The sequence below is a fragment of the Peromyscus maniculatus genome, chromosome 12 (genome assembly GCF_049852395.1).
Source record: "Peromyscus maniculatus bairdii isolate BWxNUB_F1_BW_parent chromosome 12, HU_Pman_BW_mat_3.1, whole genome shotgun sequence".
NCBI classification, from domain to species: Eukaryota; Metazoa; Chordata; class Mammalia; order Rodentia; family Cricetidae; genus Peromyscus; species Peromyscus maniculatus.
In genome coordinates, this window is record NC_134863.1 from 75,759,626 (window position 1) to 75,786,566 (window position 26,941).

Genomic DNA, 26,941 nt, shown 5'->3' on the forward strand with positions numbered 1-26,941 from the left:
AGGGTACTAGCCTCATTAATCCACCCAGGGCTATCAGAAGAAGGGATTTATAAAATATCCTGCAAGGTACAAATTTCACGCCTTCATGATAATGGCTGGAACTTTCAAACTGTTCTGTGAAGAAGCACAGATTAATAAAGCTAGACAAAAGAGGATGGAAGAAGAAAAAACAAAGAAAAGTTTGCCTGAATAAAAACCAAACACGGGTTGGGGATTTAGCTCAGTGGTAGAGCGCTTGCCTAGCAAGCACAAGGCTCTGGGTTCGGTCCTCAGCTCTGGAAAAAAAAGAAAAAGAAAAACCAGAAACAAGAGCATATTAATACTGGGTGGTGGTGGCGCACGCCTTTAATCTCAGCACTCGGGAGGCAGAGCCAGGCGGATCTCTGTGAGTTTGAGGCCAGCGTGGGCTACCAAGTGAGCTCCAGGAAAGGCACAAAGCTACGCAGAGAAACCCTGTCTCGAAAAACAAAACAAACAAACAACAACAAAAAAAGCAAACACATTTTATTTTTAGATTTCCCCCAATGTGTCAAATAAGCATACAATTGGTTCATGAGATGGTAAAATTCCTCAAATGGCATCCCAAAGTAAGGAAAACACCATTTACATCTAACTTAGTTGAAGATACACTTTGGATTTCTTTTAGAAAAGTAGATTCTATCATCTTTTGTCTTCCATCAACATGTCAGAATGTTTGTACCCAGAAATGACATGTAAATCTACATTTTCAACAAAAAATGAAGACAATCAGGAGACTTCCACACTGCAATATTGTAAAACCAAACATCTGGTCTACATAGTATGATTCCCTCCATTATTTAAGCCTATTCCATTGTAATCTGCAAAAAGATTTTAAGAAAAATTTTAAAAGGGTTAGCAATTTCAAAAATATTCCCCAAATGAATTCAGTTTTTATGAAAAACAGAGTAAAGTCTAAGTATTAAGATGAATACCAAAGCTTTACAACAAGAAAGAGAGTGTTTTAATTCATAGTCCTTTTAATCATGCATCATTTTCGTCTTTCCGATAATACAATCAGTGAAGGACCAATGAAACCATGCTAAGAACTTCTGATAATCTTATGATCACAGTTACACAAACTGTGAGGTGGTAGGGATATAACTTTGATGTAAGTTTTTACAAACAAGATGAGATAAAAGGAGAAGATATGAAAGTTTTAACTGAAGATGTATTTAGTGGTTAAGTTCTTATCTTGCATGTAGAAAATCTAGTTTCAATCCTCAGTGCACATATGCATAACCATTGAACAAAAGAGATGGGGGAGAAAGCAAGAGAGAAAGTTAGAAAAAGAAGGGGAAGAAGAAAGAATGGAATAAAGGAAGGAAGGATGAAGGAGGAAGGAAGGATTGATTTCCTTAAGATGACTGCATGCTTGCTGTTAATTTTAAATTCTATCATTGTTCAGAAGCTACAGAACAACAAAGAACCTTTTGTAGTAAATCTGCATCTCAGGAAGTTGCAGGGCAAGGACCTGGACCTAAAAGTTGAGTAATATTAATTACATATTGCAAAAACAAAAAGGAAACCACCAAAATAGCCAGTGCCCTGCTATTAAGGGCAGAACATCAAATGCAGCATTATCTCTGTGTGGTAAGGACTCAGCAGTTGTCACTGAGCCTCTTCTGTTGTAACATGGGATTTCATACAGTATTATACTTCAGTAGCACTTCATCAACACTTCCTTTTCAGTAAACCCAATTTCTTTCTTATAAGATGCCCACTCTGGTGAGCGGAAAAAAAATAGTAATAATAATAACATGGTGTTTAGATGTTTGGCATGGCCTGACATATTTCTAAAAGTCAGTTTTTCAGAGAATAAAGTTCACTGTCACAATATGATGTGTTAAACATCTCTGCTTTGAACTCAGATACATCCATTTTTCATTAGAGAATGTTAGACTGGGTGAAAGGGCTCAAATTTTAAGCTTATTTACATTTGAAAGCCTTAATATGGACTATACAACTTTGTTTTTCATTTTTGTATGTTTTTATCATTTTGTGGTATAAGGTCCCTTTCTAAAGAAGAACAGTAACAGTTTAATTACTGATTGAACATCAAGTATTTTAGGGTCTGGATTGTTAAGGAAAAGTTCTAGTTTCTTATATTGAAGAGCAGCACATAGTTCTAGTTTTATTATCTGTCTATCTATCTATTTATCTATCTATCTATCTATCTATCTATCTACTATTTATCTATCCACCCATAATCATCATTATCATTACCACCACCATCATCATCAATCTTTATATCCATCCATATGCTGAGGAAACATAACAATTCTTTAACTGGGTGACTGCCCCAATCCATTGAGTAATCTTTAAGAGCCTCATCTTCACAGAAGCAAAAAACTAACATGTGACCCTTTATATACTGAAGCTGAAAACAATTCACTTTACCTGAAATTTGTGGGATCTAGTTTTAATGAACAACAGAAAAAGAAACTAAATTTTGGCATAAAGTTTCTTGTCACAGGGACAGATGCTTTTATGTCCTGATATCTTGTATGTATACAATTATTACAATTAGATGACAGGTATGTGTCTCTTCTTAGTATTATTGCAAAGAATACATATCAGGAAGCCAGAATGAAAAAAAGCATTGTACATGCAAGTATTTTTGATGCATTGAGTTATTCTAAGAAGAAGATTATATATATATTCCTATGTTCCCCAAAGTTATACACTGGAGTAGATTGGCCCAATTATTTGTTATTATACAATATTTACAGCAAATGGGAATAATGCAATCCTAGTAGTAATGACTGAAAGACATTTGAGTGTCATTATTCAGTAACTCTTTTGTCATTGTATAGGATATTGGGATGGAACAAAGGATGTCAAAATTTTATATGAAGGAAGTTTTGAGAAACTTCCACAGGTCTATCCATAATGCAACTGTATCACTTCTAAGTTAGAGAATAAGCAACATTGAACTAAAATTTTATGAAAATAGGAAGTGAATGCAGAAATGAGTGTACCTTGGGAATTTACGTATTTCACATTACTGTGCTTGGTGTTGTAATCTGACTCCTGATCTTCCTTATTCTTTATACCCTTGTTACTACAGTGCACCTTGGAGCATACCTAGGTGAGGAGGAACTCAAAGCAAGCAAGATTTCATCCTGAGTTTGATACAGATTTGTATCAAATCTCATTCTCTTAGCTGCCAGACTGTGACATGTGTAGTCTCTTATTTTAGTTCTGTTTTAGCTTCTCATGGATCACTTTTTGGTAGTTCTAGGGCCAGAACCAAAGACCTTCCTTAACAAGTCAAGCACTCTATGACTGTAAAGCAGTCTTAGCTTCTCTTAGAGGTATAGAAAGAAATTTTAAAATGGTTTTAAACAGCCTGTATTTAAAAATGATCAGTAAATGCTTATTTATTTCTTTAAGTTTTTTTTTTCATTTTACATACTAATCCCAGTTCCCCCTCCCTGCCCGTCTTCCACCCACTACCCTCCACATCCTCCAGTCCTACCTTCCATCCACTCCTTAGAGAGGGTAAGGCCTCCCTTGTGGAGTCAACAAAGTCTGGCATACTAAGTTGAGTCAGGACCAAGCCCCTCCCCCCGTGTCAAGGCTGAGCAAGGTAACCCACTCTAGGGAATGTGTTCCAAACTCCCAGACTTCAGTTGAAGAGAGGGAGGAGGGATCACAGGAGCCAGTGAGGTCAAGATCATGATGGGGAAAACCACAGAGACAGCTGACACGAGATAGTGAGAGCTCAAGGACTCTGGTCTGCCAACTGGGGAACATGCATGGGACCAAACCAATCTCTCTGAATGTTTATGACAGTTATGTGGCTATATTTGTTTGGGGAACAGTGGGCCCAGGACTTATTCCAGATTAGTAAAAGTTTTGATGATGGACTGTAGATATTATGTAGTTGTGAAGATGAATGCTTCCAGTTATAACTTATAGCTGTTACATTCAGGCCTAATCAGTATCTCCAAGTTTGCAAAACTAATCTCTCTCTCTCTCTCTCTCTCTCTCTCTCTCTCTCTCTCTCTCTCTCTCTCTCTCTCTCTCTCTCTCTGTCTCTCTCTCTCCCTCTCTCTCTCTCTGTCTCTGTCTCCATGACAAGAAATAATAACTAGATATTCTGGAAGTTGGAAGCTAACAAAGCTAAAAGACAACTCATTTTCTTCTGAGATTGGCCCAAAAATATGTACAATAAGATGATATTCCTATATTTTTTAATTTGTATCATAAATATAGTTACTGAATTTTAATTTAAATTAGCTAATATTAAATCATAAAGATAATATATATCAAAGAACAATATTGAGATTATGAAGCCTCAATCTAATATATTTGGCTGATCCTTAAACAAATTTGAGACATGACAGTATCTGTATAATTAGAAATACACTCTTTCACATTTGAGTAGAAAGTTATACTCACTGAAGCATCCAGTAAATTGCATTGAGAGGAACAGAATACTGTCTGGCATCTGACTGATGTTGAATAATATTTTTTGTTCCTCGTATTCGGCTTTTTAAGATTTGTAGTAGAGAGTGGAAATATTTTGGTACCAATAAGATAGTAATTCATTTATTAATGTTACGTTTGTTTCATGTAAACAAAAGTTCATGCTGTACTTTTCCAAAATAAATGTCATTACCATTTGCTTGGTGAGTGTTCACATGGTGGAGCATGGAGTTTAAAAGAATGAATTTAGGGGCTTAATCTTCTTGATTTTTTAGACTGTATCCTTTATTGACATGGAATGGTTATGGCCATTATACACTTGTAGAATTTGTGTTCTGAAAATTAGATGAATTCATACCTTACTCACCATTGGCAGCTGTTGGGATACAATGTCTCAGTTGTGAACAGTTACCATCATTAGTATTAATGTTATTATTAAATAAGACTAATTTTCCCCTCAATACAGATTGAGAGATATTCTAGCCCACAAAAAAGAACAAATTAATCACAGGTAAAAAACAAAACCTACATCATAGTACACGGTTCAGCCTCAGTTTAATGCCCCAATTCTCTTTGATATTATTCTATTTTCTCCCTTGTTCAGAGATCCAGGCTCCAAAAAACTGATTAAAGTTCATGCCACTGTCAGACAATTGTGTTCACATGCCTGCTAGTCTTCCTTTTTTAAATAAATCAAATTCATGACAAGGTTGATAGCAGACCTCTTGTCCATTGGTAAATGACAGAGCCATCATTATTTTGTTAAAGCTTGGGAGAAAATTCTGATTACTAGTGTTTCTGGCCAAATTTTGTTCATGTCTGCCCACTGAATTTGTTTGGATACCAGAAAATTATGGAGTGTATGATTCTAATTAGGATAAGAGATTAAACCCTAAGAGCCAGGCTTCAGCAAAAACCCTGCTATAAAACAACATTAGAAATCATCCTTTTAACCAACCCAATGAAATTTGCTTAGTCATTAGGACTCCAAGTGAGTTTTCAGACCTTGAGACAAAACACTGTGCCAAGAAATATCATCAGGAGACTGGGGAAGATGCCAACCCATTTAATGATGGATTTTTTTTTACTTACTTAGTCATCTAACTCAACTCTTCTGTTTCACATCTTCATACATTAGAGAGTCTTGTCTTAATATCACTCTGATATTGTTACCAGAATTAAATCATGTCAGGCTATTCCTCCCAGTTCTAATGTTTAGTTTATTTTTTCTTCCATTTGTGTATAATTTCCATGGCAACATGGGCATGGTGAATGTGTTCTGTCAATCCACACCTCTCCATGTACCACAGTTTGTTGCCCTTTAATCCACATTGCTGAGTTTTGTTGTTCGTCATCAACTAGCCAAAAACTACCTTCATCATCATGGATATTAATGGTAAAGCTATAGTCTTTCAATCTACAAAATATACAGAATCTCCTTTCATGAGATTTTATGTATACAAGAAGGGATAAGACACCCTGTGCACCCAGCTTGCCAGGACCTCGTCTGCAGTGGGCAGAGTACCAAGGCAGCTGTGTACTCTGGCATGAAAGCAGAGGAACAGATGCCGAGCAAGGTACAGAACAACTTCTTCAGCTTCTGTGGTCTTCACCGGGGCAGCTGTGGTCCTTTTTCTGGTCCAGGCTAATTTTTTTTGTATTGCTTTTTAAAGAATTTTTTTTATCATGAGCCTACCTATGAGGAACTCTAATATTGCCTCTAATTAGGAGTATAACAAAACAATTTTCTATTGGTTTTTTTGAAGGTATTTATTTATTTGTTCTTTGAGAAACCTTGCTTTCAAAGACTTTAGAAAGATCTCACACAGTATATTTCTTTCTGTTTCTGTCTTGCTCCTGTGAGTTTCTTCTAGATCTCATATATCAAAGTCTTGATGGCTACCTTGGGAGAGAATGTTCAAGTCCACATGGCTTTATTCTTTGGCTCAAATGCAAAATGCTGAAATCTTTTTTTTTTTTTTTTTTTTGGTTTTTCCGAGACAGGGTTTCTCTGTGTAGCTTTGCGCCTTTCCTGGAACTCACTTGGTAGCCCAGGCTGGCCTCGAACTCACAGAGATCCGCCTGCCTCTGCCTCCCGAGTGCTGGGATTAAAGGCGTGCGCCACCACCGCCCGGCAAAATGCTGAAATCTTAACATACACCCCAACATGAAAAGAGGTAGCTGTAATAATAGGGATAGTCTTCACTATCTCACAAGAGAGGAAGTTCATGTATACATACAAAGCAGAGCTTCCCACATTTGGAGTGGTTCATGTGTTCTTCCTACAATATATAGACAAAGGGAAGGATGATTCAGGTCAATTTCAGTTTGGTGTAGAAAAAGATAAAATGATACTTACGAGTAGGTCCATTCTAAGTAGAGATGCCATAGATGGAGGATTGCCTTCCTTTGCAAATATAGGGGTAGTTCACCTTAAATCTGAACAGACAGAGAGTAAATTCATTCAGGATGGTTCTTCTATGATCTATTCATTCCACTTGAGGACTATCAAAGATAAATGAAAGTTTTAACTTGTGTTTATGACTTGGTGTTTGGTTTAATGATACGATCACATATATAGTATTTTTGTTTTCCTGGGCTGCCATGAAAATGGAAATAAAATTGGATTCTGAGTGCCTTAGCACATATATTGGCTATTTATACATTGTATTTTGATGACTGCCTGTTCCTTTCACTAGCCCATTTATTATCTGGATTTTTAGCATTGATATTTACTATTTTGAGTTATTTACACACTCTGGATACTAGTCCTCTGTCAAACATAGGTAGAAATGCAATTTAGTCTAAATACTAAGTAAATCAGTATGACAGTTCCTCAAAAAACTAAAAATAGAACTATCACATGGCACAGATACAACTTTGATAAGGTCTAGAGGACTCTAAGTAAATAATATCTGTGAAATACTTGCATATCTATGTATACTTTGATAATATTTATACTAGTCAAGTTATGAAATAAGCCTAAAAGTCCATCAACAGATAAATGTATAAAGACAATATAATGCATATAGACAATAGAGATTTATTCTTTGACAAAATAATGAAATTATTGTTAGCAAGAAAATGGTTGCAACTTGAAATAATGATATAAGTCAAAGCCAGAAGACAATATCACATTTCCTTCTTGTTTATCATCTATCAATACAAACTATAAAGATGGAAAAATTAATGAGCATGATTAGAAAAGGAGGGAGCTGTGGTGAATATGGTTAAACTACTAGTAATACTTAAATGAACATTTCTTTGTCAGCCTCATGATTATTACAATGAATATACATTATTAAATTAATTTGAAACCCAACATTTAGTCTCTTATAGTTGTATAGGCCACAATATCCCAAAATCAAGGTGTTAGAGGATCATTTCAGTTGAAAAGTTATCTTCTCTTGTCTCTTAAAGTCTGAATCATTCTAGAAATTGTTTGGCTTGTGAAAGCCTAAGTTCAGTCTCTCCCTGTATGCAAGTGGCCTCGTCCTGTAACATTGTCTTTTGTATAACTGCTATTGAAAACCAAACCATTGAACCATCTCTCTATTCCCTGTTGTTGACTTCCTCTTGTATAATTCTGGTATTTTTAAGGTGTGCACTGAACCAACTATCACTATTATATCCCATTATTTTTACTGAGACATAATTCATATACCACAAAATGTATACTTTGTTTGTAGTTTATTCTCAAGTTTATGCTACAATCAACATCCTAATCACAGAATATGTTTATAACATTGAAAAAATTATGTACTGTAGAATCTTAAAAACTATAAAAGTGCCATTTGATGGGAGAGGGAAGAAAAATTTTAAGGGAGGGGAAATGTAGACTATGATGATAAAGAAGGGAAGAGGAGGGATAAAAGGAATGAGGTTTAAGCAAAGTGAAAGATGGGAGAGTAGAGAAGGGGGAAGAGAAGGATTAATAACACTAAGGATGTTTGTTGTCAGCTGCTCCTCTGACAGACTAGATGATGAGTGAGTTTCCAGGGAATCTTCTGTCTCTGTTACCCATCTTGCAATATGAATCCTAGGATTGCAGAATGTCCAGATATTCATATTAATTAACTTAATTTGAATTAATCCACAAATTGAGTTATGCTCAACTCCAAAGTCATAGGATGTCAAAGAAAAATCCAGGGGTCCCAGGTGTGCTATAATTCCTAGAGATTTGTTGGTCAGTGGTGTCTCCTAGACTGAGCAAAATACAGGGCATTTTTATCGCTCTTGCTTGCCCACCTGAACTTGATGATAAGACTGTATTGCTGAAGACATCATATATATTAGTCATAGAACTTGGAGAAATCAAGTTGGTACTAACCATGAAGCTCCCTCCCCACCATCTGTCTTTTCAGAGTACTGGCAAGCATTATATAGGCTGCAACAGAAAATTAAAAATCATCAACAGTTCCACACGACTGTGAACTCTGTACACTACAATAGTGGTGAGATATGCCAATTGGATGCCATAATGGAACACATGTTGCAAGGGTAAACATCCTCTTTCTGATTGATATAAGACAAGTTTCATGGGAGAAAACATATGTCTGCACTGTTAATGTGACCAGGAACTCAGAGTTGAGAAGGTCATGGGCTCCATGGGTGAACTTACTATTATCCTACTAACTAAACATATTAGCAAACTGCCTTTTAATATGATGGTGGTTTCCTAAGATTATATTGCCTAGTAATAGAGTAGTCAGCTTTTTATAATTATAATCTATCATGCTCAAATTACAACATCAATATATTTCTTAAAATATAGTCCCACCAGGAGACTCATAACTGTATGTGTGAAGTTGTATCTAATTACATTGATGATTTACATATCCCTAATGTTAGTTTTGCTCAGTATCTTTCCTGTGTTTCTTTCTATTTATATATTTTCTTTGGAGTAGTGCCTATGATGTTCTTTGCTATATTTTAATTGTGTAGTCTTTTTAATTCAATTATAAGAATCCTTTACTTTCCAAATGTTCTTATTATATATAAATGGAAATACTGTCTTTCATATCATAGATTTTTTTCAATTTCTTAATGATATACTACATAAATTCAATTCTTTTTTTAATGTTGGAAGAAGCTTCTTTTACCTAATGTTGTCTTGCATTGCCTTTGTTTTAGGGACCACATTTTGCAAGTCAATATAATAAATTGTCTTCATAATTTTATAAAGAATTTCATACTTTCAGTTCTTAAATTTAGGCTCTTGGCAGGTTAATTTTATGTATTCTTATATAATGTGTAAAGCTTGTCTATTGTCTAATCACCTTCGTTTTCATATGGAAATCTATATGCTTGTACCAGCACATGTATTGAAAAGATTTTCTTTTCTATTGGATTGTCTTGACACATCTTCCCCTTAATTATTTGTAGACTTTCACTTCCACACAATACAATGTATTTATTTACAAAAATGCAAATTAATTTCAAGATTCTAGATTCTACAATATTTATTCAGTTATAAATCAGTCCCATGTCATACTTGTAGTGAGCTTTTAAAAGGAAGTGAATTTCCCAACTTTATTAGAATTTCCAAGATGAAAGTGAGGTATTCTCCTTAACTTTTAAATCCATTATAGATATTAGGAGGAACTTGGTGCTTGCTTCTCTTTATTTTCATTTTGTGAGCATAGGTATTTTGCCTGCACTGGGTCTCCTGGAAGTAGAATTATAGATGGTTTTGAGCTGCTATTAGGTGCTGGGAACTGAATCCTATAAGACAAATTGCTAAACAGTCTTATTAATGAAAAACCTGGAGCCAGATATTGGGGTAAAAGATCAGAGGAATAGGACAAGTCATAGACAACCTCACTTTACCAACTCCTCAGCCTCCAAAACGAGCTGCTTCCTGTATACTCGTGCCTATATTCTTTCTGTGCCCTGCCATCTCACTTCCTCTCTCGGCCCAGCAACATCACTTTCCCCTTTATGCCCAGCTTTATCACTTCCTATCTGTCTGTACAGACCTCCAGACCTCTACGGTTAACTACTGCTGGGATTAAAGGCCAGTGCCACCAAGGCTGGTTCTGTTGTCAGTGTGGCTCTGAACTCACAGAGATCCAGATGAATCTCTGCCTCTCAAATGCTAGGGTTAAAGGTGTGTGCTACCACTGTCTGACTTCTTCGTTTAATATGGTGGCTGGCTATTTCATCTAATCTCCAGAAAAGCTTTATTGGGGGTACACAAATAAAATATCACCACAGAATCCTAGTTCTCTGTATGATGTGGGTTTTGATTGATGCTCTTCATCAAATTGTGCAAGTTTTCAGCTATTTTTCAACTGATGTTTCTCCAAATTCTCTCTCTCTCTCTCTCTCTCTCTCTCTCTCTCTCTCTCTCTCTCTCTCTCTCTCTCTTCTCTCTCTCTCTGTGTGTGTGTGTGTGTTTCTCTTCTACTGTCTTTCTCTCCATTTCTTTAGAAACTTGCAATATATATATTTTGGCACACTCTATGACACTCTTCAGTCTGATCATTTTTCTTCATTTACTTTTCATCTTTCTTAGATTGTATGATCTCATTGATTTATCATCAAATTGGCTGATCATTAGCCTGCCCATGTCTATTAAGTCCTTCTAATGGGTTTCAACTAAATTATTATCCTTATTAATTCACATATATATACATGTATATATACATACATATGTAAATGAGAAAGGAAAATGAGCTGGTGGGGGTCTAGGAGAAGGGGACGCAAAACAAGAGAAAAAAATATCTCTTAACTCTGGAGGATAGAAAATAAAGTTTTTGTACAGTACCCAAGGCCACAAACACAGTGCTGGCAGTACCTACAGTGAGCTATGTTCCACCCACATCTTCAATCATCAGTCAAGAAAATGCCCCACAGGTTTGCCCACAGGTCAATCTGGTAGGGATATTTTTCTCAATTGAGATTCCTTCCCAAATGACTCTAGCCTATGTCAAGTTAATATTAAAACTGTCATAGTCAATATGTAAGGCCCCTTTTATTCTTGAACATACTTGAATTTCTAGTGTGTATGTGTGTGTGTGTGTGTGTGTGTGTGTGTGTGTGCGTGTGAGAGAGAGACAGAGACAGAGAGAGACAGAGAGAGGCAAAGAGAAACAGAATTGCAATAAAAAGTGTACCTAAGATAACTGAGTATTGAAATTAAAATTCTGCTTCCATGGAAACCCTAACAAATTCAACTAAATATTAGTTATTGCCAAGCACATATTTTTGAAACTTTCTCTATTCAAATAAACAAGTAGTAAACTTCTAATAGAGCAAACTATAATTATTTGTTAACTGTACCTTGCCAGAAGTCTTACTGGCTGCCTCTGTAGTCTCATCCAGTTTTCTTTTGGTAACCAAAACCGTCAAAATTCTTTGGTGTGTAAGACAGTGATATGGTCTTCTAAACTTGAAAGATATGTTTGCAATTAATTAGTATAATATATGATTACATTTGAAGTAAAATTACATTACTTTTATTTTTGTGTTTTAATTCACACTGGCTTTATGTCAATATTACCTTCCACATCCCTAATTTTTTTTAGTTGCAGATTTGAATAATAGTGCTTTGGAATGTATCTTGAAAATAAAATAAAATGAGTCACGACATCTTTCCTTGGAGTGGAATTTATGAGAATCACGGAACAAAAGGTGAATTAGTGTGTATTTTCATGTAGGCTCTAAATAATTAAGAAAAACTGAAAAAAATAAACACAAAGTTGATTAGCTTGTGTTTATATTTGTTGGTTGCTTCAGTACTTGGTATAGAATGATATATATTATTAAATCAAGTGAATCTTTGACTCCATCCATATAAAAGCAGTAAAATTGGTCCTGGTTACTATGCAATTTATCATACACAGATTACTGATTGATAATAAGAAACAAAATCACTGTTTTTTGTTTTGTTTTGTTTTTTGTTTTTGCTTTGGAGTGAGGCCTCAACAGATAAATATTACAAGGTTTTCTAAGGTAGAAGAATGTTCATTTTCACATTCCATGGAAATTCTCTCTCTCTCTCTCTCTCTCTCTCTCTCTCTCTCTCTCTCTCTCTCTCTCTCTCTCTCTAGTCTTTTCACCTAAATGTTGTGCAGATGCTGTTCTTCAAGGCAAACATTATAACACTGGGTAGGAGTGCAGTGTGATTTGTAGTTCGAGAGACTGAACTCTCAGTAAAAGCAAAATGAGCATATTAGAATTTGTCCCCTGAAAGAAGATTGGGTCAGTCAGCAAATAGATGAGGAAACATTAAGTTAATGAAATTTTTTTCTGAATGCATCTACCAAGAGTGTAAGTGAAGAAGCCAAGATGATCAGACAGAGAAATTAAGATGGTTGAAAATCTGCTTGGATATCAAGGGTTATCAGATACTGAGAAAGAGAATTTTGGGCTAAATTAACTCAATGGGGTCCCTTAACTAAAGCTAGATATTGTAAAAAAAAAAAAAAAAAAAAAAAAAAAAAAAAAAAAAAAAAAAAAGTATACAAATGGGACCAGAAGAAGACTCAGAGGCTTGATTAAAGACTGTCCAATAAATGAGTCATTTCCTACTGTGATATTTTTGTCCAAAGATATGCAAAAAAAAATACAAGAATTAAGAAATTTCAATCCATGATTCTTTATAGTTTGTATAGAAAGCACCTGTTCCCAAAAGGTTATTTTCTGAAGTGTTGGGCCAAACTGGTGAAGCTATGCAGGGGTAATTCATTCATGCTAATGATAGATAAACAGGGCAACAGGAGGTGGTGCCTAATTACACAAAGTATGTCACAGGGTACTTGTCTTTGAAGGGTTTATATGCTTCCTTAGTCTTTCTTCTCTCACTCCTTCTACTGCCCAGTGCCCCTGGGGTGAGTAAATCCCTCTGCCTTGCCTCACCATGATAGTGAGTGGAAACCAAAGTCAAACGTTTTTCTCTGTAAATTACTTAAGGTACTCTGTCACAATGATGTAAAATCCAAAATTTAAGAAGCATATTATTTGCAAATTTGTAGTATTGATCATTTAATAACCCCAGAGCAACTTCATAATATGATAAACTGTATTGGCATGTCTAAACACAACTTTTAGAACTCTGAAGATGGATTAAGTATTAGAAGGAAGAGAGAGAGGGATGGAATAAAGGGAAGAAATAGGGATGAAGAAAGAGGACAGAAGTTAAAGATAAAGTGAGAAGATGAGAGAAAACAACAAAAAGAAAAAAGAGAAGGAAGGAAGGAAGGAGAGATAGGGATTGAATAAAATATGGACATTTATGTGATTTTTTAAAACTGAAATATTGAAACTTCCAAATTTCATTTGGAAATGTCCTTTCCAAATTACTGACTTCCATCCATGCAAACCTGGGCCCAGTTGTATACATCTGTGAGATCTTATTTTTGTACATAGACACAGTCATTGAAAAATAAAGTACAAGTAAGTAAATCCTCTGTATGTTAAAATTCGTTGTTGTTCAGAAGCAGACCTTCCCCTTATGTACAGGAAACTTGTGGCTTTGTGTTTATGCAGAGAAATACATGTATTCTTAGCAAAATTGTGGGGACCCACAGAGGCTCCCTGGTAAGACTTTACTCAAGGTCAGAGAATCTGAGCTTGCTTTACTCTGGAGGGCTGCATAATGGGATGATTCTGCTACAGGCATGGCTACCAGGTATTTTAAAGATTCTTCACTTGGATATATGTTGTGCCTTGATTTTGAAAGTGGGAGGTCTTTTGCCTTTCCCTTTGGCATTATATAAAAAGCCTTTAGGAATAAACCTCGAGGTGGCTGGATATTAACCCAGAGCCCTCCAAAAGGTATCCTGTGTCTCTTTCTTTTCCTGTCTTTGCCCTATATTTCTATCTAATGCTTCCTCATTCCTCTTTTCTTCCCCCAAAAAAACCTTTCACCAGGTTGGAGATGGACTCCAACACAAAATGGAAAAACAAAAACAAACAATAACACATGCATAGAGAGCCAAGAAAAAAACTAAATCAACCAATTATAGTGAACAGGTAGAGAGAATTTTTAACTACTTGGCACTACATTATTGAAATCTATTTCTAGCACTTGAAAGCAAAGATATCTGTTAGCAACAACTTTTAATATAATAGGGACTGGTTCTTGTAAATTACATATTAATCTGTCATGTTAAAATTGAAATCAAATAAGCATTATGAGTCCTAAATAGAAAATATTCAAATACATTGCCATAAAAATAACTGTTTTTCCCTGCCAGTATAAAATCAAATAACTATCCACATGGTTCATATATTCAATTCTACATCAGGATGTAAAGAATAATAATTTTCCTAAGTTATTTAAAACCATCAAACAACAGGCACTTTGGGTCATAGTAGACAAATTTAATACAGGTCTATTTTACTTAAATTGCATTTTCTACCTCATCATTTAGTTATCTGAAGTTACACAAAGGAAAGGAAATTACTCTGTTTTAGGAGTGTTTGTTTGTTTCTTGATACAGTGTTGCTCAGTGTAGTCCTGGCTGCCCTGGAATTCACTTTGCATAACAGACTGGCTTCCAATTCACAGAGATCCATCTGCCTCTGCCTCCTGGGTGCTGAGATTAAAGGTGTGCACCACCACTGCCCAGCAAGTTATTACTCTGTTTTGTTAATTTGACTTAACTGAATCAACAATACTTTCAATGATAACAGGAGAGAGAACCCTGCCAGACAGTGCAGGACTGGTAACATGAAAGGACCATGTCTGTTCCATGTCCTTGCTGATTAATTATCTGTTGGACACAGGCTGGAATGCTGGATGTGTTTAAGGGCATTGATTCCTTCTCTTGTTTCTTGTTTAATCTTTCTTCTCCTTTTGCTTAGCAACTGAATAAGCATATCTGCCTGGAAGCTAAATATGATCCAGTACTTTGGTTTCAAGGCAGGCTGCAAAGTCCAGTCAAACCAATTCAATGTAAAGTTGCAAAGACACCTTGAAGGTGGGCCAAATGGAACAAACAACTCATTTCCCCATCTTAGTGACTTTTTCGTTGCTGTGAGAAAGACATCATGTCCAAGGCAACTTATACAAGAAATAGCTTATTTTGGACTTTGAGTTTCAGAGGGTAAGTCATGACCATTATGGCAGGAAGCATGGTAGCAGACAGGCAGTCATGGCTTCTGGAACCATAGGTGAGAGCTTATGTCTTTATCCCTAAGCAGAAGACAGAAAGCAGCAACTTGGAATGGTGTAGACTTCTGAATCTTCAAAACCCATCCCCAGTGACACATCTCCTTCATCAAGGCCACACATATTAAACCTTCCCCAAAAGTTCCATCAACTGGGGACAAAATATTCAAACACAGGGACCTACGGGGGCCATTCTCATTCCAACTGTAACACCCCTTATCTCAACCTCAATAAAGATTTATTAACCCTTGCATAGAGACCTTCAACCACAGAGCTTCCTTTCAACCCACCCCCATGCTATACCAGAATTTTGCTTGCTTCCTTTCTCTTATGGTCTCTGTGTAATAAGACTTTCTAAAATCACCCCTCTTTTGTGTATCAAATCCATTCTTTGAGTAATTGAGACAAATAACCAAGAAGTCACCAGCTTGGTGATGAAGAAAGAGAAACTGGCTAGTCAGACATAAGTAAGGGACCTCCAAAGTAGTAGTTATGGGAGGAGATTGCTTCTCCATCAAGAGAGCTCCTGAATAAACATCTTTCCTAGGGCCATTTCAGAGGATGTAAATAAAACTCCAGTCCGAACACACATTCCTTATGGAAAACTGCTGTGGAACTGGATCTCTAGGTTTTTATACTGGAATTGGCTTACTGCCCTTACCAGCATCAGTCCATTTAAGGAATGATTTTAGGACTTCCTCATCAGATGGAGAAATGTTACAGCAGCATTGAAGGCCAGGGCTCTCCAGTTAAAACCTCCCAGCCAAAATAATGGTATCCACTTCTGCCTCAAGACAGGCCATTGTTTCCTTCCCTTAATGGGTAATCCAACTGAATATCCAGCTGCCCAATGAAGGGACTGCACCTCAGGAAATCACAGATTTGAGAACTAGTGTTTGGCCAGCTCCATAATTGCTTAGTTGCTGTGGGATGGTCTGTATGTCAAATTGCTCTCTGATTGGTCAATAAATAAAACACTGATTGGCCAGTGGCCAGGCAGAAAGTATAGGCGGGACTAACAGAGAACAGAGAAAACATGAAGGCAGAGGGAGTCACTGCATGACAAGCAGCATGTGAAGATGCCGGTAAGCCATGAGCAACATGGCAAGGTATAGATTTATGGAAATGGATTAATTTAACCTATAAGAACAGTTAGAAAGAAGCCTGCCATGGCCATACAGTTTGTAAGCAATATAAGTCTCTGTGTTTACTTGGTTGGGTCTGAGGAGCTGTGGGACTGGTGGGTGACAGAGATTTGTCCTGACTGTGGGCAAGGCAGGAAAACTCTAGCTACACTTAATTTCAACATTTAAAAAGTTATTGGAACATTTCTTCATGCCACATGCTTCTAGGTGATTTGATATTTAGGATGTATAGTGGTTTGAAGAACATTGTCCTACCTCTTTCACCTTGAAAGCATAATCTGTGTGGTGATGATGTGTTCCCCAATATATTGTGCACCCTAATAAATTTATCTGGGGTCAGAGAACAGAACAGCCACTAGACAGACATAGTGACCAGAAAATGGTGGCACTCACACCTTAAATTCTAGCATTCCAGAAGCAGAGATCCACCTGGATCTCTGTTAGTTCAAGGCCACACTGGAAACAGCAAGGCATAGTGATTCATGCCTTTAATCCCAGGAAGTGATGGCAGGAAGCAGAAAGGTATTTAAGGTGTGAGGATGAGGAACTAGAGCCTGGTTAAGCTTTTAGGCTTTTGAGCAGCAGTTCACCTGAGATCAATTCGGATGAGGACACAGAGGCTTCCAGTCTGAGGAAACAGCCAGAAATATCAGGAAGGAATTGTCAAGGTGAGGTAGCTGTGGCTTGTTCTTCTCTGTTCTTTCAGCATTCACTGCAATACCTGGCTCCAGGCTTGATTTTATTAATGAAACCTTCTAACAATTCATGCTACAGATCTGTTTGCTTGAAGTTACAGAAGAGAGTCAAAGATACTGGAAAGGTATAAAGAAAACTTTTGCAAGGTCCTTTTCTCAACCAACTGCTGTACTTTTGATTCACAAACAAAAATATTCAACTTATCCCTGAGAAGAGGGATTTAACGGAGACATCCCATTCAGGGAACCCTGCAGAAGAGGAGGTCGGAAGATTGTAAGAGCCACTGAGGATGGAAAACATCAAGAAAACAAATGCCTTCTGGACACAACAGGACTGATGTGTATATGAACTCATGGAGATTGTGGCAGCATGCGTAGAGCCTGAAAATTTCTAAGCCACATGGGGTTCTTAGCACTGTATGCCTAAGTTTACAGAGTTTGCATTCCAGAGAAGCAATAATGAAATCTTAAGACAGTCAGAATATAAAGCAATACAAAAAGAAATAGTATTTGCCCAGAGTAAAAAGCCACAGAAAGAAAGTAATTTGTTCACAAATGTCAGTTGGCTGATGGTGTAACTAACTATGGCAGGACAATACCTTCTTCCATGCAGGCCTGGTCTGGTCAGTAGCTTACCAAGGAGGACATAGGCAGAAGGTGTAAGTTCATGTCAAGGGTAAAATTGTGACATCATATATTGCATTGTATTCTATGTCTTTGCTGATGAGAAATATTTGAGAATTTTTTACAATTTAAATAAATTTATGAGGTCTATAAAAGTTTAGGTAATGAACATTTTAGATTTTCTGAGTCACATTGTATCTATCACCTCTAACACAATAAATATTTTATAAATGAAATGTCAGTGGCCAGGATGGGTAATGTGAACAGTGACCTCTCACTCCTGCCACCATGTTGTTTTCACCATAAGGGACTGGTATAGCCATAAACTACAAGCCAGAACACATCATTTCCTTCATCAAGTTACCTGTAAAAATGCATTTCATCACAGTAACAAGAGGAGTAACTAATACAGTGGTGTTGCCACAATATTTTGTTTTTTTTTTAATGCTGATCCAGTGTATAATGATGTTGACCCTATTAGCCTAACTCACATTCATTTAACTAATCATATGAATACTTTGTCTAATCAGAAATGTAAAAGTTGTGTTTCACTGGTGAAATTCGGTACACTTGCCAGCATTAAAACTGCTACCAGGATGCATTGTATGAGAGAAGAATCTATTTTCTATTTTTAAAAAAACTTACTTCAGTTGAAAATCTGCATGTAAGCATGCTTTCTGGTTATGCCCTGGGCTAATCATACCATATTTTACAACAAATTTCTATTTTCTAGGATCACTCAAAAGTGCAATCAATGTTTCAAAAACACAGGTTATTTGCCACAAGTAAAGGCCTCGGGAAGCTCAGTGACTATTCTAAATGACTTACTCATAAATAAAACTACAGAAGAGGAAGTTTACCAGTCAACTTCAGCCATGAGAGAAACACAGCAAGCAGTTGTCTGTGGGCTGACAATTTTGTCATTGTTAATGTCATTGTCTTCAACAAAACTCTAACTTCATTTAATTTCAGAAAATGGATGTTGATTGTCCTTAAATCCTATTAATATATTTAAAGGCTGCATTCACAGTATCATTAAAAATTCTATAGATTTTAATAAGAAAATTTCAATATATAATGTTTTTCTATTATAAAAGCAATTTACATAGCCTTATTCACTGAAATAAAATGGAAAAATATATATCATCATATAAATTTCTCTTGCTTAAATTAAATACTGTAGTAGCCAGTACCAAGGGCCTCTGTAATCTGACATAATAGCCAAAGGAGAGTAACTCTTGAAAAATTTTCTTCTTCCTAGTGTTCTCAGATACTGATGTGCTGAACAAAAAGACTCTCAAATTATTAAATAAATCTTTTTGAAACAAGAGAGAGAAATAATATCTTTAGCCACCAAATACACTCTTGAATGCTATGAATTTGTGAGTAGGCAGGTTTTTCTTTGTTTTTATCTCCCAAAGTAGTTAAAGTTTCTCTGTAAAAGTAAAAAGTATCCCAGTTATCACAACTATAAACCCAGAGGACACCCATGCCAATATTCTGTAGAAATATTTTAACTTTCTGTGCCATTTGCAGATTCAGACTGGTAAAAGTGACTGAAAAATAGTGAACAATAACAAAGGGAAGGTATATTTGCAAAAATGCACCACTTGTTCATTATATTACTAAGTATTTGTAAAGAAAATGGTAACGTGATAACTACTATATGTTGTCTGTGGTCTTTCTTGGGTATGATGACTCAGGAAGGTAGCTACAAAGAATGTATGCATAGAATCAGTACAATGATGGATACTTTCCATATTTATCTATGAGTAAACCTTCCCAGAAACTAGGGGAGTTGGCAAAAGTCAAAAGGAAGTAGAGTCATACATAAAAGTATCAAAACTTAAGTTTGATGCCTTTTTCCCCAAAACTTAGATACATAGTATTTGAATTTTCTAAACAGGTATTAAAAAGCCCAGATTTTTAAACCCTGTTTGAAATTTCTGATTCACAGTGGGTGCATCTTTGCAAACAAGAACATGACAGACAGAGGACACAGTATTTTCACTCCCATTTATATTCTGAGTTGACTTCATTTTGTAACTAATTTTAAATTATCAGTAGGTTATGTATTCAGTGATTATGTTTTGGTTTAATGTGCTTTTATTTTTACCCTCAATCTACACCATATTAATACTTTTTGTAAAATTAATCAGGTTTTAATGAGCAAACTCAACAAGAATTTTCATGTAACACTGAACAATGACTATCACTGTCCTTATAATTCTCACTTCCCGGTCATGAGGCATCCCTTTGTGGCTATCATAATTGGTATAATGAATTTCCTAAAATAAATGGAAGTCTAATTTGATCCAGTGCCCATGAACAATCCAAGCATTCACATTTAAACCACTGACCTGATTTGAAGACGAATCATGCCAAAATGAAGTCATGCTTTTCTGTAAAGTGTGGTCACTCAGTACAGGGTTTGAATGGTTTGTTCTGAGGGCTCTGAATTGGGGATTTCCAGTAACAAAGACACACAATCTGAGCTCACAACTCCAGACACCTAGACTTACTTTCAATAAAAGAAACTTGAGATGGAAAGAAAATCTGAGTCATCAACCAGTTCAGTGATTGTCAGTGAGTGGAAAACTTGCTGAAATCCTTGACCATGGGCTGGGTAGAGACTCACAGTTTTCTCCAGGTGACAGCTTTCAGGATTTGAATACAACCTGTAATTGGGTAAGAATCATTATATCAGTATGTCTAACATCTAAATCTCAGACCCTCATGCCAGGCAATTTCTGACGAAGCACATGCATGGATATACATACTTCATTATAACCTTCACCACTATTTCAAACCTGTATCAAGTAGCTTTGCCATTTCTACAGCAGTTAACTGTTTTAACACCATGAAAATATATCATGATTTGTTTTCTATAATAAAAGCTCCTATATTCACGGTGTTGATGTTTTGCTTGTTGGATTTCATTATAGACCTTCAAAATAAAGGGTATCTAATATGATAAAACACTGGAACTCTGACTCTGTGAATGTACATAAAGAGAGATGTAACATATAATCAAATGGGAAATTTTTTAAATAGATTAATTTTATTAAATAGATTAATTCCAGCTTAAGTATGATCTACACGGCTTAATGTAAAGAATATGACATTAAAAATTGCCTTTAACTGCAGATGTCACATTTGTCCACCAAAAACTTGGCAGCAGATAAAATACAGTTTATGAATGCCAATTATATAAGCATGAAATATGAGAATTTGCTTATTGTTTTATTTTGCAATAAAACTTTCACATGTCTTTAAGCAGCCATAATTTTTACAATAACTTCAAAACTTAGATTATGAAATTTGATATTGTTTATGACACTCCAGGACATCTAAGAAAGGAAAAGATTCAGTGAAAAGTTGAAATGGAGTTAGGAATAAATATAAGTACCAAGTGTAATACTTTTTTTTCTTTTTAGATACTAAGTCCACATTTTATACTTTCTTTGCTTAAATTAACCTTTTTTAAAAGAAAAGACTGAATACTTATGTACCCTTAAATTAGATAATCTAGATAAAATGACAGATTCCTGTCACATATAAATTCCACAGTGTGATTGAGGAATTAATAAAAAAAATTTACTTATCCTCTAACAAGGAAATTATTTCAACTAGTAAAACAAACTCCTGCATAAAGAAAACCCTAGAAACAAATGTCTTTGCAGTAGAATTTTACTGAATATTTGAAAAAGAGAATTTCTTCTGGTCCTGCTCAGTGTCCTTCAAAAATAGAAGAGCATCCCCTTTAAGTAACAATGTGATGTCAGCATTATTCTTACACCCAAACTAGATACAGACACAGAGAATAAAACTGTAAGCTCTTAGGGTTTCTTTCAACTCTGATGCAGAAAATTTTCTCTTTGTAATAGATGGTGATTAAAATAGAGAGCCACTATCAGTTAAAATGTAGTGAATAAGACACATCAGAGTGCTCAGCTCTAAATGGAGTATATATGTCACACCCCTACCACAAGACTTGAAGGTCACCATGGAAGTAGGACAAAGGAATGTGAGAGCCATAAGTACCAAACATATGCAGTGAAATGGTATTTTCTGTGTTGTTGCAGGCATGAACTCAAAGAGACTATGCCTATATGCTCATGACATGTACAGGAACATATCAGCAAAAATTCCAGCATGGAAGAAGTGATGGCCCATAGAGTACCACTCCTAGGCAAAACGCTATCTGAAATTGATGTCTGATAGAGGATTTAGATCCAATCTTCTTCAGGAATGAAATACTGGAGAAGTTATATATCCTTAATGTATGGTCTGACTTTCATGCACATATAGGAAGCATTAAATGGATTCAGTAGGTTTTTAAATGAAACACATAAAGTTGAGAGGAAAATGTGGAGAGTAGAGAAAGAACTGGAAGGGAAAGCTCAGGGGTGGATTTGATCAGAACACATAATATACATTTATGAAATAGTCAATAATGAAAAATTTAAATAATAGACAAGTATTATTTATGAGCATAAATTAAAAGGTATAAATTGAGTCATTTTAGAATACCATGTAAAAAAATTGAGACATATGAATAAATTTAACCCAAATAATAGAAATCACTGCATTCTATAAAACATCCCTGAAAGAGGGAAAGGCCTAAACAAATGAATCAGAAAGACAGAATTGCTGATTCCATTGATGCCTAAGGATATCTATTGATTAAATGCAATTACTCCCAAAATTTCTGCAGTATTTGAACAAAACAGAAAAATATAACATTACTTATATTCCTAAGGAATTGCAAAGTACACCAAACAGATGAGACAATCATGAAAAAGAATACTTCTCAATTCCTACAAAGAGACTCAACCAAAACTAATCCTGGCATATGGATAGAATATTGTGGTAGTTTGTGGTCTTGTAAATCAACAAAATAATAACCAATGAGTTGCAATAAAGGAAAGAAATACAGACAACTGGAGTAAAATTGGGGTCTCAGAAAAGAATGGTATGTCCAAGAAGAATTCACTCTAGACTAGGGCAGCAAGTAGACTTACTGGAAGAAGTGACAGTTCTTCAGCAATGGTGCAGACACAAGAGAATTTCCACAAGCAATTGCTTTTCACAACCTTACACATTACCTGAAAATGAGTTGATGTCTTAAATATAAGAAGTAAGTCCACAAATCTCTCAAGAAATATATTGTAAGTCTTCCTGGTTTGGGATTAGGTATTGATTGACATGACACACAAAACATGACTATGAAAGACAATCAAAGTGAAGTTTATCAACATTAAAGTATTTTGTACATCAAATACACTATTGAGATAATAAAATACCCACAGAATGAAAAATATATTCAAATATGTCATATAATTTTAATAATCAAAATATGTGAATATGAAGAATATCCACAGATCAACACAAATAACATTATTAAAATACTGACAACAGAATTGAATGGATTCTTCTCCAAAGAACAATGAATTATCCTTAAACATAAAATACATTCGTCACCATTAGTTATAAACTAAAAAACAAATCAAGGGTAAATGATATGCTAACTCATTCCTACCAAGATGACAGGAATTAGGGAAAAATAAGGAAAACAACAAGTACTGGTGAGAATAAAGTGCAATTGAATGTTCAAAAAATTAACTCCAGACACAGCTGGTGAAAATGCCAAATGCTAAAAGTACACTAGAAAGTAGCTTACAGGTATCACAAATATTTATTATAGAATGATCCTGTTTTGTTCATATCCTACTAACCCCTTTTCTAGATTAACACTTAAATAATTAACAATGAGGCTCAAGTACATACCTGACTCATGGTCTTCATAACAGCCAAATGCTGGAGGCATGCTAAGTTTTAACCCTGAAATGACTGGATCAGTAATATATGCTACTTATATACATTGAGACATTACTTAAAAAAAAAAATGAAGCTCATATGGATGCTATGTGAAAACCTTATGCAAAGTGAAATAAGCTAAACTTAAATGGTCTCGCTAATATAAAGTATCTCAAATGAAGAAATTTACACAGACAGGAAATGTATTGGAGATTTGAATTCCCTCACCGTGCTGGTTAAGTTTAATATACTACTGCTCTATCTCACCACAGACCTATAACAATAGAGCTGTGTTTTCAGGGACTAATCTCTCTGGATCTGTGAGCCTGAATAAATCTTTTACTTTAAAATTGATTTTCTTGGGTACTTTGGTGTGTGTAATAAAATATTGATACTAATTTCATTTTGAGTTTCTCTTAGAATAAGGTTATTCACTCCTTCTCCACTTTCTTTAAGTAAATTATCTTGTAGTTTAGGGAGTTTTATTTTTATCTTTACAGTATGACATTTCTAAAAGTATGTTTGTGTTTGTTTTGTAAAGTGTTTATTTTTCACAGTGCTGTGAGTTAATTCAGTCGTCAGTTTGTTTGCTATTATTAACTTTGGAAGTTTCTTCATCATGCTTACATAAAATATTTTCTTTTCTCATTATACTTCCACCTCTCTTTAATTCCAATTACACTTCTAAGAAATGTTTTAATGTCCTGTAGTTCCTCAAAATATGGTTTATTTTAATATTATTCTTTTAAAAATGTCCTGTAAAAATTGTCACATAACACATATATATGTTTAATCATACATACATACTTCCAGACCTTTAGGCCTTGGAAAGATAAATTTTAAAGATTTATGGAAGACATGTGAGGAAATTACTTCTACAGCACACAAAAGCACTTTCTTTAAACCTTCTTAGTCTTTTCCTGTCTTCCCCAAGGGAACATATCTATGGTACCTGCTATCCTCATGATGTCTCCCATATCATCTTACCACTACTTTATTCACTCTGAACTTCTTGAATTAATAACTCTTCCAAACATGTTGTTATGAAAATTTTCTTCTCCATACTAAGCTTGTATGTCTGCCTAACACACAAGCTATTTTCTAATCAGAAACATAAAATGTTGGTAAGAATCATCTCTCATTAGCTGTAGCCAACAATATTTATAGTGTAGAAAAGAATATTAGTTTGTCTATTTATATAAACATTTTCCACCACAGTATCTAGTAATTGAAGGGTATAACCTTGGCTTCTTGGAAGCAATGAGAAACAAAGTGCTTCGAAGCAGGAAGTTAACATAAGTATGGTGAACATGTCTAAAGTACAACAATCTACACTCTCTATAAGTTAAGTATACTGTTTGTTTTAAGCTTAAGCTATTTTCAGTAAAAATAGTTTATTTAGATAGATAAAGCCCAGCATAAGTTAAGGGCCATATATATAGGGAGGTATGGTAATATACTGTGTACCCTAATAAATTTTGCCTGAAGATCAGAAGACAGAACAAGCCACTAGATTAAACATTGAGGACAGACAGTGGTGGCACACACCTTTAATCCTAGCACTTATGAGGCAGAGATCCATTTGTATCTCTGTGAGTTCAAAGCCACCCTTGACTACATGAGATTGACTCAGTCTAGGAAAGAAAGAGAGCCAGGCAGTGGTGGTACACACCTTTAATCCCAGGAAGTGATATGGCAGGGTGCAGAAAGGCATATAAGGCATGAGGAGACAGGAACTAAAGGCTTTTTTTGGTTGAAGCCCTTTTGACTGTAGCAATTTCGGGCTGAGGAGTTGGGGAGGTAAGAGGTGGTGGCTGTGGCTTTCTCTGCTTCTTTGTCTTTCAGCATTTACCTCAATATTTGGCTCTGGGTTTTTTATTATAAGACCATTTAGCAATTTGTATTACAGGGAAGCTAATCAACATTTTTATCATTGAACTAAAAGATGAGAGAAGAGTTACAGTAGAGCTGTACTATAACAGCAAATCAAGTGGTATCTACCAGAATGATAGAAATGGATTTTATCCAGAGCTCTAATACATAAAGCAATAAAGAGGGATTTAAACCAAAAACACAACTATTGAAAGAGACTAAGATATAAAAATCCAGAGTGAGTCAGAGGAAATGAACCAGAGATAGAAGTTACAGAAATGGTAACATCCAATACAGAGACAAATAGTTGTATTGTAAAACTTAGAATTCACTAAATGATAATCAATTAAAATTAAGTCAAAGAGGCAAATTCAGATGCTGTGGAGAAATTTGCAATGTATTTATTTCATCTTCATCCAGATGGGGTTTAATTACAATTTCTGGAGATCATTCAAACATGCACATTCTGATTGTGTCCTTTCAGTGTGAGAGCATTCACACAGGTCCCCAGAAGCACATCTCATAGTAGCCAGTGGATTCAATGACTTCTCAGCACGTGGTCCCACAACCACATGGGCAAAAACAGAACTATTCTAAAGTAAGCAGAAAGCATACTTCATTTCTTGAAATGTAATGTCTCAAAACTAGATACTCGTGCTTGACTGTTGAAAGATTTATGTTTCCATGGGTATGTTTGCATTCATATACACATATGCATTGTGTTAATGTATGCATGTGAGTGCATACATTCTCATTTGTTAATGAGAAGTTTATGTCATATTCTTCCTTCATCCTGGCCTGTAAATAGTTTCTTTATATTACTCACAGTAATGAGATTAAAGCTGTGGATGATAAAAAATAAACTGAATCTCTCTCTAAATTGTTGCTCCAGTTTTATTTCTTTATATTTATTTTGTGCATAAGGTTCATAAGGAGGCTTCATGGAGCAAAGAAAGGATCTTTTAAATATTGATGTATGCTAAAGTGAAAATGTAAAGGGAGGATGGAAGCTGAGTGGGAAGGAAAAAAGGCGCACCAAGTGTTTATGACATTTTTACTTATTAATTGGCATTTATCTAGAGATGACACAGAAACTACCCATGGCAGCCTTAGTCAGCTTTCTAAGTCTGTGATAAATGACCTGACCTTAAGCGACTTGCTGAGAAGAGGTATTATTTGGCTTACATGTTCCAATCACAGTCCACTGTCGAGGG

The 26,941-nt window shown here is 35.4% G+C and overlaps 1 long non-coding RNA gene across 1 annotated transcript in view; it reads right to left on the reverse strand.

Moving 5' to 3' along the window:
- Nucleotides 1–1,208: 1,208 nt before the first annotated feature.
- The window catches only part of LOC143268018 (uncharacterized), a 56,620-nt gene continuing 30,887 nt past the window's right edge, over nt 1,209–26,941 (reverse strand). The window contains exons 2-5 of the long non-coding RNA XR_013043607.1: nt 20,558–20,713; nt 11,737–11,844; nt 6,812–6,891; nt 1,209–1,240 (exon numbers count right to left, since the gene is read on the reverse strand). This is a non-coding gene — a long non-coding RNA (uncharacterized LOC143268018). The remainder of the gene's footprint in view (nt 1,241–6,811; nt 6,892–11,736; nt 11,845–20,557; nt 20,714–26,941) is intronic.